The following is a 9,900-nucleotide window of genomic DNA, read 5'->3' on the forward strand; positions in this document are numbered from 1 at the left end:
CGCCCCTCTCAGATGGTGACACGTGGAGGCATGCAACTCACATCTAACCGTACACGTGCCACTACCTGAAGGGCTCTAGCGCATCTCTTTGTGCGCCTAAGTTATTCCCTTGCGGAGTAACTTAGCGCGTTTCTTCCATCTGGGTGAATCGCACACTCCCAGGAGAACGCCAGGTGTGGCTGGACTAGGCACACTCACCAAGCATTGCTCTCTGCATAAACGATTTCCCCTTCACGATGTCATGCACGTAATGGGTTAAGAGAGTAACCAATCACTGACCGGTTTACTAACTCCCTCAGGCCACTCTCGTGCACGATTCTACCGGCGAGTAGCTCCTCTTTCTCTGAGATATGATCATGCGAGGTCCATGCGTAACGCTCTCGCTGGGAATCTCAGTCCCAGTTTAACTACGTGTAACACGAAACCCCGATGACCATGCACCCGATAACTGATCGGTGCTCTATTGCTTCTCGCGTTCTCCCCCGGGTGTTTATCTTGGAACTGATCTGTCGGTGGCCACTCGGTTACTGACCACCGATCACCGTTTTGGGTGATCTCCTCCCTGATTTCTCTGCCACCTGATCCACGTGTCACCCTGCGAGTGGTTCACGTGGTTATCTGCTGCTGACGTCATCGACTACCGATGACCGACCGGATCACAAATTAAAAAATATATTTAATTACTATCTTCAATAAAAAGAACTCAAAAAAAAATATATATGACCTTCGTAGAAAGAGGCTGGAAAGTAGAATTTCCACAATCACGCGGCAATATTTTAAATAATTTCCACCACGCGGCAATTTTATATAATTTTTACTGTGATATTATATAATTGTTATGACCTTCGTAGAAAGACTGTGGAAAATTACAAAACACATAAATTAAATTATTAGAAAAGCTAACTGGAAGAAGCTTCAATGAAGAAACACTCACAACACTTATTTCTATTTCTCAGTGTTTGCTCTCCAATTATAACAATATAATAATATTTTATATTAAAAAATAAAAATTTGAAGTATGACCACCCTGTTTCTATTTCTTCAGTGTTTGCTTGCCACTGTCACCGCCATTCTCATAATACTTTTCTCTCAACAACTTTTGCTTTCACTAATGGCTTCTAACGCCATCATCCAATACACCTCTTCTTCTTCATCTCTTCCAACTCACATCTACGACGTCTTTGTCAGCTTCCGCGGTGAAGACACGCGCAACACCTTCACTGATTTTCTCTTTCATTCTCTCCGTACAAAAGGCATCAATGTGTTCAAAGATGATGAAGATCTCAAAAAGGGTGAATCCATTGCACCCGAGCTGCTGCAAGCCATTCAAGTCTCAAGGCTTTTCATTGTTGTCTTCTCAGAAAACTATGCTTCCTCCACTTGGTGCTTGCGTGAACTGGCAGAGATATGTAACTGCTGTGAAACTTCGCCAAGTGTTATTATACCTATATTTTATGACGTTGATCCTTCGGTGGTTCGCAAACAGAGTGGACGTTATGAGAAAGCATTTGCAGAACACGAAAAGAGATTCGGAGAAGATGAAGTGAAGATGGAGGAAGTTCAGAGATGGAGACAAGCTCTCACACAAGTCGCCAATATCTCTGGTTGGGATATCCGAAATAAGTAAGTAATCGTTTCTTGTTTCTCGTTTCAAGATTCATCACAGTTATATATTTATCATGCAGTGAGTTATATACCCCTCAATTTATTTACTCCTTTCTAAACTACAATTCAGAGATGTTTTGAAGTTAGGAAAATGTACAAAACACATTCAAATTGAGTTCCAATGTATACTTGTTTGACAAAAACAGCTACTAACGTATAACTTTGTAGTCTTACAAGGCGAAGTGCTCAGGAAACATGTATAGTCATAAATTAGGTGACATTCTTAGATGTGTTATCCCGGGAAGTGAAATACCGAGGTGGTTCAACAATCAGTTTGTGAGCATGCACAATTCAATAAGGATTGATGCCTCTCATGTTATGCATGACAATAATTGGATTGGTGTTGTGTGTTGTGCAATACTCCACATTGGCGTTGAAAAGGACAAGACTGGTTATACATCCGTAGAACAAAAACTTAGAATTCCTCCAATCAATTTGAGAAGAGGTCTATTTATTGACCTGTCAGATCATATGTGGTTATTTTATTTGTCTCGCCAAGCGTTTCATGGACTATGTTATAATTGCCTATGGTACACATCTCATAAAGGTGTTATTACTCTCACATTTCACAAACTGGATGTGAACTGGAGCAAATTCGGGGAAGAAAGTCAATATGTTAAGGTCCATATGAATAAATATGGGTATCGATGGGTATATGAGAAAGATCGACAACTACCAAACTCAGGTACTTAATATCATTACTATATAGATTCGTTTTATTTTTGTTTTCTTATTTCATGTCTTATAAATGCATTTGAGATTTTCATCACAAAGTTATTGTCCTATGTTGCAACATGTGAATGAGTTTCTAACTTCACTATTTAACTAGACCTCAAATACCAACAAAGTCTATTTCAATAATAAGATTCTAAAGAAAACCAACTATAAATACTCTTTAAGATCATCATAGTTGCACCATGTGAGTGTGGAGTCTTTCCATGTCTACTCTTCCCAGATTCCTAGATTAATCAACATGCTACACAAATGGTTAATACTTCATCATTTATAGTTATAGTAATAGTTGTTTTCAATGCTGATGTCACTGACAGTTTCTTGTGATATAATCACACTATTGCATGGTTCTGCTTATTGCACAAGAAGTAACTTGCATATCTCAAGCAAATAATGGATTGGTAATTAACAACAACTTATGTATGTACATTAATTAAGCATCCCCTAGCTAGTACATTTTTATTATTAGTTCCTACATTAGATATAACTTTTCTGAAGGGTCGACTAACGGCAAGTTCCCAAAAGCTGACATGGTTGCATCTTGAGGATATTAGTAATTTCAGTAAATACTTTCATTGCTTGTTTTGGTTGTTAAATAAATATCTTAATTAGGTTGGTAATATTGAATTGTAGTGTAACAAACAAACAGGAGAGTTAGAGTGTGACTATTATCTAATGCAATGGATGAAAACTATTGTACGAGCCGATATCGAAAGAGGTTGAGACCAGGTAATCATGTTTAACTAATTCTTTATGCCACAAACTATGTTCAATTTAAGGACTAATTTCAACTTATTGTGTGATGCAGTATTTTATGGATGTATAAATTCATTATTTATGTGAAATAGGCATGTGCAACTTATATCAACTTGTACAACACTCTAGGATAAATTTTCTTAGAATTTTATTCATGATATATTTTTTACCCTTAATTTTGAAACATATTTTCAGAATTCAGGACGTACAGTTCAATTTTTTTTTTCAATATAGATTTATCATTTCACCCCGTCATGGGTGTGTGGAGAATACAATGTCCCAATTCTAATATCTAGGAAAGGGGTTTGATTAATCTTCTCAAACTTGAAAAAAAAATCAAATTAATAAAAATATAGTTTAGAAAATGATAACTCTAAATGTACACACCATAAATCACTCTTTTACACTAATTACAAACACAAATTACAATGATAATATAATAAATTATTCAAATATTTTAAAAAATTATTAAAAAAAAATCTGACACATTAACCTACTTGAGTATATATTATTGGATTGTATAAATGGGTGAGTTCAGTCACTTGAATGAAATGGCGTTAAATTTTAAATTTTACTTCTCTAAATTGAAAATTTAACCTTGAAAGATAACATAAGGAGTTATTACCATTGAATAATTAAAAAAAACCATAACATTTAAAAACATTACATAATTTAACTACTTATATTAATGGTTGAACTATTGATTTTTGGATGGTGTAACTTAATCAATTCAATTTTATTTTCTGAAAGACAACAGTAAAAATCTTAAACCTGGGATGAGTTCAAATTTAACTCCACAAAATAAGTGGCTTGTAAGTAAGAATTAATCTAACCTCTACACCTCTGGACTTTTCTAGAGAATAAAATTTTTCTTAATAGTTATTTCCTCTAACAAAAGATCAAAGTTATTATTGAAGATCCATCCCAACCAAAAATATATTGTCAAAATATAATATATAAATAAATTACAAACATCTACTTTATAAATTTATAAATTGGTTATATAAAATTTATTTAACCATAAACTCATTTACTAATTATTTGGAAAGACAAAAGGCCGTGTCTTAAAATCCTTATCTTGAGACACATTTTCTAAGGTTGGAGGATTCCACTGCATACATTTCAGTGTATAGGAATTTCAAATACAGATTTATATTTTATAGCATAAAAACAAAATTAAAGCATTCATATAATATTTTTTAGCAAGGAAGACATTGCATTAATTGGCTTTTTTTTTACAAAAGTAGCGCAATTTGATTTCGAATTTATGTCAATGAGAAATTTTTTTAAAAGTTACTAAATATTATTACCTAAACACGACTTTGATGCTCCTTAAGTGAAATCATTTTTTTCCTACATGACTTTAGTATTGATGGTAAAGTAACGTGAGCCAATCATAAGTTTGATAATCCTCAATTATTTTTATTTTATTACTGTAAAGTCGTGTAGGAGGGACATGACTTCAGTTCAACAATTCAACATCTTTTTCATTTACATTGAAATTGTGCAAAGATGACACAATTTTAATTTAACCAAATTTTTATTGTATTTGTAGTGAAGTTATGCGGATGATGATAGAGGATCATCCGGAAGGACACAATATTGGACCTTTAACTAGGGCCATGACTAGAAGAATGGAAGAAGAAGAAGAAGGAGTTTAGAAAATTCTATTTTTATGAAGAATTAATTTTTAACTTTTCTTCCAAATTTCCTAGTCTTATAAAATTGTACAAAGTAGTATAGGCTTTATTTGGAGCTTGTATTTCGGCCATTATCTTGGGCCATGTTTTGGACCAATTTTCATGGGCTATGTATTGAGTCAATTAGAGTAGGGTGTAAATAGAAAAAGAAATAATCTAGCTAGAGTTACAATTTGGTCTTCTTGGACCCAATGCAACTCTAGACCATCTAGGGTGCACAAATAAATTACTAGAGTGCAAATACAAAGCATGGAGTGGCGAGGAAGAAATGAAGGTCCACATGTCATCTCCTTAATGGAGAGGATTCCAACCAATGCCATAAGGACATTTGTCTTCATGGGAATGGAGAGGATTCTCTCTAATTAGAGGAGGACACCTGTCAACCTCTAATTTGTGAGGATTTGCTCCAATTGGAGATAGTCACTTGTCCTTCTTATGAATGGAGAGTTTTTAGGCTTAAAGTTTGCACATTGGCTTCCCATAGCACTATAAATACAAGTGCTAGCCTCCTTTTAAATTAGCTTTGAATAGACTATTGAATTTCTGCCTCAACTAGTTTCTTAGCTCACTCTTTGCTAGCCTAATATCTAAGTGGTTTAGCAAGGAACTTCTTAGGAGTTGGTCTAACCTCTCATAAGCTTCATTATCATTCTCCATATACCAATACTTCACAATTTCTTTCACTCATTTTAGCACCCAATCGCACCAAATTCTACACCCCAAAATACAAAACAAAAGACTCATAGATATACAAGCTAAGATTGCATCAAATGGTATTAGAGCATTAAGTTCACGCTATCTAGAGTATTAAACCTAAACATTAAATCTGGGATGAGTTAAAATTTAACTCCACAAAATAAGTGGCTTGTAAGTAAGAGTTGATCTAACCTCTACACCTCTGGACTCTTTTCCATGGAAGAGACTTTTTCTCAATAGTTATTTCTTCTCACAAAAGATCAAAATTATTATTGAAGATCTATCTCAACAAAAAATATATAATATATATATATATATATATATATATATATATATAAACAAGTTACAAACATCACTTTATACCATAACTCATTTATTAATTACTTGAAAAGAGACAAAAAGTTGTCTCAAAATCCATAAGTGGAACAAATTACATATTATTGTCGTAAACCACTAGAGCTACCATCAAACTACATGCAAGGTCCTTGTCCACCACGCGTGCCCTGACTCCCTAAAATGAATTAAAATTAACTCTTGTATTTAAACAGAAGAAAGTTTGGTTTTGTTTGCAGAGATAAAAAATAGTTATACCTCAGAGATATCCCCAGATATTACAATAGTTTATATATATCTGTGTATATATGAATATGAAGAGAGAACTATTTGATATGTACACATTAAAAGTAATTCTCAAACCCCACTTCAATAGTTTAGATTTTAATTATAGATTATTTTATTCTTGACTTTACATTATAAAGTAAGTATCGTTCTTTAATATATATTTTTTTTCTCATATTAAAGTAAATGTTATTTTGTAAAGTCAAACTTTGCAAACTTAGATACAAAAAAAGACATGGTTAATCTTTTGAGACAAAAAAAAAAAGGAGAATTGATGAATGATTGAACCTGAAGCTGCCGCTAGAAGATCATCTTCTGATATGGTAACTCTAGGTATTGTGCGAACAATTTTCATTTCTAACAAAGAAGCAAGTTCATTGATGCTTAAGCAGTTGTTAGATGGTTGAAAAAACATTTTTGTTGACTGTTCTTGCATCATCAATAACCTTCATTCTTGACGTAAGAATTTCTATACCAAAGCTATAACATCTTTACAAGGGTCTAGTCTCTCCATACAAAAATCACCATCTATCAATAATGTTTGTTTCCCATGCACTTATCAAATACTGTTTAATCAACTTTCATTCAAGACAACATATACAACAACAATTTTGGATTCACAGAGTCATGACCACTTTTATTATTACAGATACAGCAAAGGAAAATGAAAATAACAAGGGTAATGGAAATATTTTGAAAAAGAATTAAATATGCAAAGTCTTTATGAGAAGAAAGTTTAAATGATTCACATATATTATCAGATATTATTTAAATGATATTCATGATTTAATTTTGAAAATTATATTATTCACTAATAATTTGTTCCCATAAATTGTCAAGGACATTAAATATTCAAGTTAAAGTTGTAGCAAAATTTATATTGTCAACATTTAAATGAATCATTAGGAAAAGAAAAGCATTAAAGACACATCTATGAACTTTTTCCTATTCAATGTCTAATATGAAAGAGAAGATGATGATGCTAGATTGGAAAAATTCAAGACCAAAGATGTTTAATGTTATGGGATAGTATTTAAAATTTAAATACATGTCATCAAAATAAATATTTTCATTTTGAACATACTTGAACAATACACAAGAAAAATTCATTGAGTCATAATTAATTAAAGCCTACGTTCAAATTTAATACAGTTAAAGAAATATTTCTAAAGGATAATGATTCAAGGATGTGCAAATTGCATCAGAACGCGTCTACTGCATGATAAATGTGGAAAATCTATTATATCTGGAAGATTAAAGCTTCAACATTAGAATATTTACAGATAAAGAAGGTATTTGATAAAGAAGGTATTTGAAGAGCAAGTAATTATTTTTTTATTAGAAAAAGGAAAATAAATAATAGAGGTATTTCAGGAATACCTCAACCCTTATACAACAATACAGAAATGAGTCTTCTTACCAAAAAGACAAGCTTCTTAGGCGAACTAAACAACATAAAACTACAAAAAAACACTATAGCACCTAAGCACTACTTTCTTCCTTACCTAACCACATCGTCTACTTACTCACTTGATACTTTTTAATAGATTTCATGTATACCAGCGGCTTAAGGCACCAATCTGAGTAAGAAAAACATGTTAAACGTATTTTTGAAGTTACCCATGACGATACCTACAATTGCACCATTGTGAAAATTTCAATGTGGTCTATACAACCAGTTTTAAAAATCTTGTTATTCCTTAGTTTCCACAATTCTCCTATTACTGTTATCCACACACAACTCCATATCTGATTGACAACTTCATTAACATCAGTCATCTTAAACTGTGGGAAATGCATTTTTGGCTCCTGTTGGACCGTTGATGCCAAACCTACCCACTCGTAACACTTAAACCAAACAAGCCAAGCTACTCTATAGGTACAAAAAAAGTGAGACGTTGTTTCCACTTCCTCCCTACACATACTACATATGTTGCTTACCATACTTATCTCCTTTCTCTCCAAATTCCCTTTAGATGTAATCTTATCTTCCAACATCCTTCAAGCTATGATATGAGCCGATGGTTGTGCCTTTATCCTCCAAAGATCAAGATCAACATGACATATTTGAACAAAATATCAAATCAAGAAAATTAAAGTTGCAATGTTCATATTAGAAGAAGAAAAAGAACTAATGTGCATTTCAATCTACTTCTCTCATTGTACTCTTATTTAGACATTATTTTCAATTAGTTAATACTTCCAAATTGAGTTTAAACTTCATTCAACTTCTCTTCTTAAATTGAAATTTCATTTGACTCTATAAACAATTATTTGAAAGTCATCGTGGTAAGTCTTTTAAAATTGTATCTATATACCTTTTTATAATAGTGTAAATGTGAGAAAACTATGTTAATCAAATAATCAAGAATAATTGATGTAAAATATCCTTTCTGAAAAAGTATAGTGCATTGATTGCAATTATTTAAAAAAATAGATAAATCAATAAGTTATAAATTAATCAAATTTATATTATAACAAATTTATATGAATTGACTAGACTTACAACTTATTCATAAATTTTGGACGAGAGAAATAAAAACGTTTTCTGTATTTTTTTTTTATAAATTTATATTAAATACAGTGTCAATTATTTTATTTATTCCAAATTATCAAGTAATTAAAAATTATATTTAATTACTATCTTAAATAAAAAAAACTCAATAAATTTTTATACAATTTTTACTTATAAATTTTATATAACTTTTTTATTAACAAAGAATAAAATAAATAAATAAAAAATATTTGAAAAATATATACTTATAACGACTTAACAAAACAATCCAAAAGTCCATCCATATAATTCTAACCATAACCCTCAACCCCCTTAGTATTACTACATTGCAAGACCATCTACATCAAACTACTACATTATGGTGGAAAAATAAAACGCGCTCAACGTCATAATAAATTATATAACACATAATATCCATCAAATAAAAAAATGCTCACATGACATCCAGAAATAATAATTTTTGTAATAATATTTATACTTTTAATTTAAAATTCTATTATATATTTAATATATTATTAAATGGTTTGTTAACTTTTTGTAAGAGCGTAGAAAAAATATTTTTAATAAATTTATGAATCGTGATAAGTTGACGTAAAAACATCCTCATAACAACCAAATATTAATAAGTCGTTGAATATGTTTATAAAAAATTCATAAATTGGACGAGGACACATTAACACCCATAAAATAAATTATCACTTGACAAGTTGACATCCTTAAATAATAATATTTATTTTACTTTTTAATTTAAATTTTAATTATTATAGTATTAAAGGGGGTTGTTAATTTTTGAAAGAGTGTAGAAGAGATTTTTTTAATAAATTTATGAATCGTGATAAGTTGACGTAAAAACATCCTTATAACAACAAAAAGAAATATTTTAATTATATTTATTTTAAATTTTAACTTAAAATATTATAATATTATTATATAGAGTTGTTGAATGTGTATTGCTAATGGACCGTGCAATGCACGAGAATATTTATAATATTTATTATTTAAATAAAAATATTATAATAATAAATCTATATATCAAAATTAAGAATTATTTTAGAGAAAATTAAAATTATAAATAAAAATTACATCAATTATTGAAGTATTAGTAAAGAATTAAGAAAAATCAAATCAATCAATTATTCAATTATTAGTAAACAATTAGGAATACATAAAAAAAATAAAAAAAAATAAAAAATTGACTCAGTGTATTATATTTATTGT

General features: G+C 30.7%; 1 pseudogene across 1 annotated transcript in view; it reads left to right on the forward strand.

The window, feature by feature from the left end:
* Positions 1 to 3,458, forward strand: part of LOC137813844 (disease resistance protein Roq1-like) — a 61,978-nt pseudogene extending 58,520 nt beyond the window's left edge. The window contains exons 7-8 of the transcript XR_016516186.1: positions 1,856 to 2,350; positions 3,031 to 3,458. The product of XR_016516186.1 is annotated as a disease resistance protein Roq1-like (transcript). The remainder of the gene's footprint in view (positions 1 to 1,855; positions 2,351 to 3,030) is intronic.
* The last annotated feature ends 6,442 nt before the right edge of the window (positions 3,459 to 9,900 follow it).

The sequence above is a fragment of the Phaseolus vulgaris genome, chromosome 10, assembly GCF_051622355.1.
Source record: "Phaseolus vulgaris cultivar YP4 chromosome 10, ASM5162235v1, whole genome shotgun sequence".
Classification (NCBI taxonomy): Eukaryota; Viridiplantae; Streptophyta; class Magnoliopsida; order Fabales; family Fabaceae; genus Phaseolus; species Phaseolus vulgaris.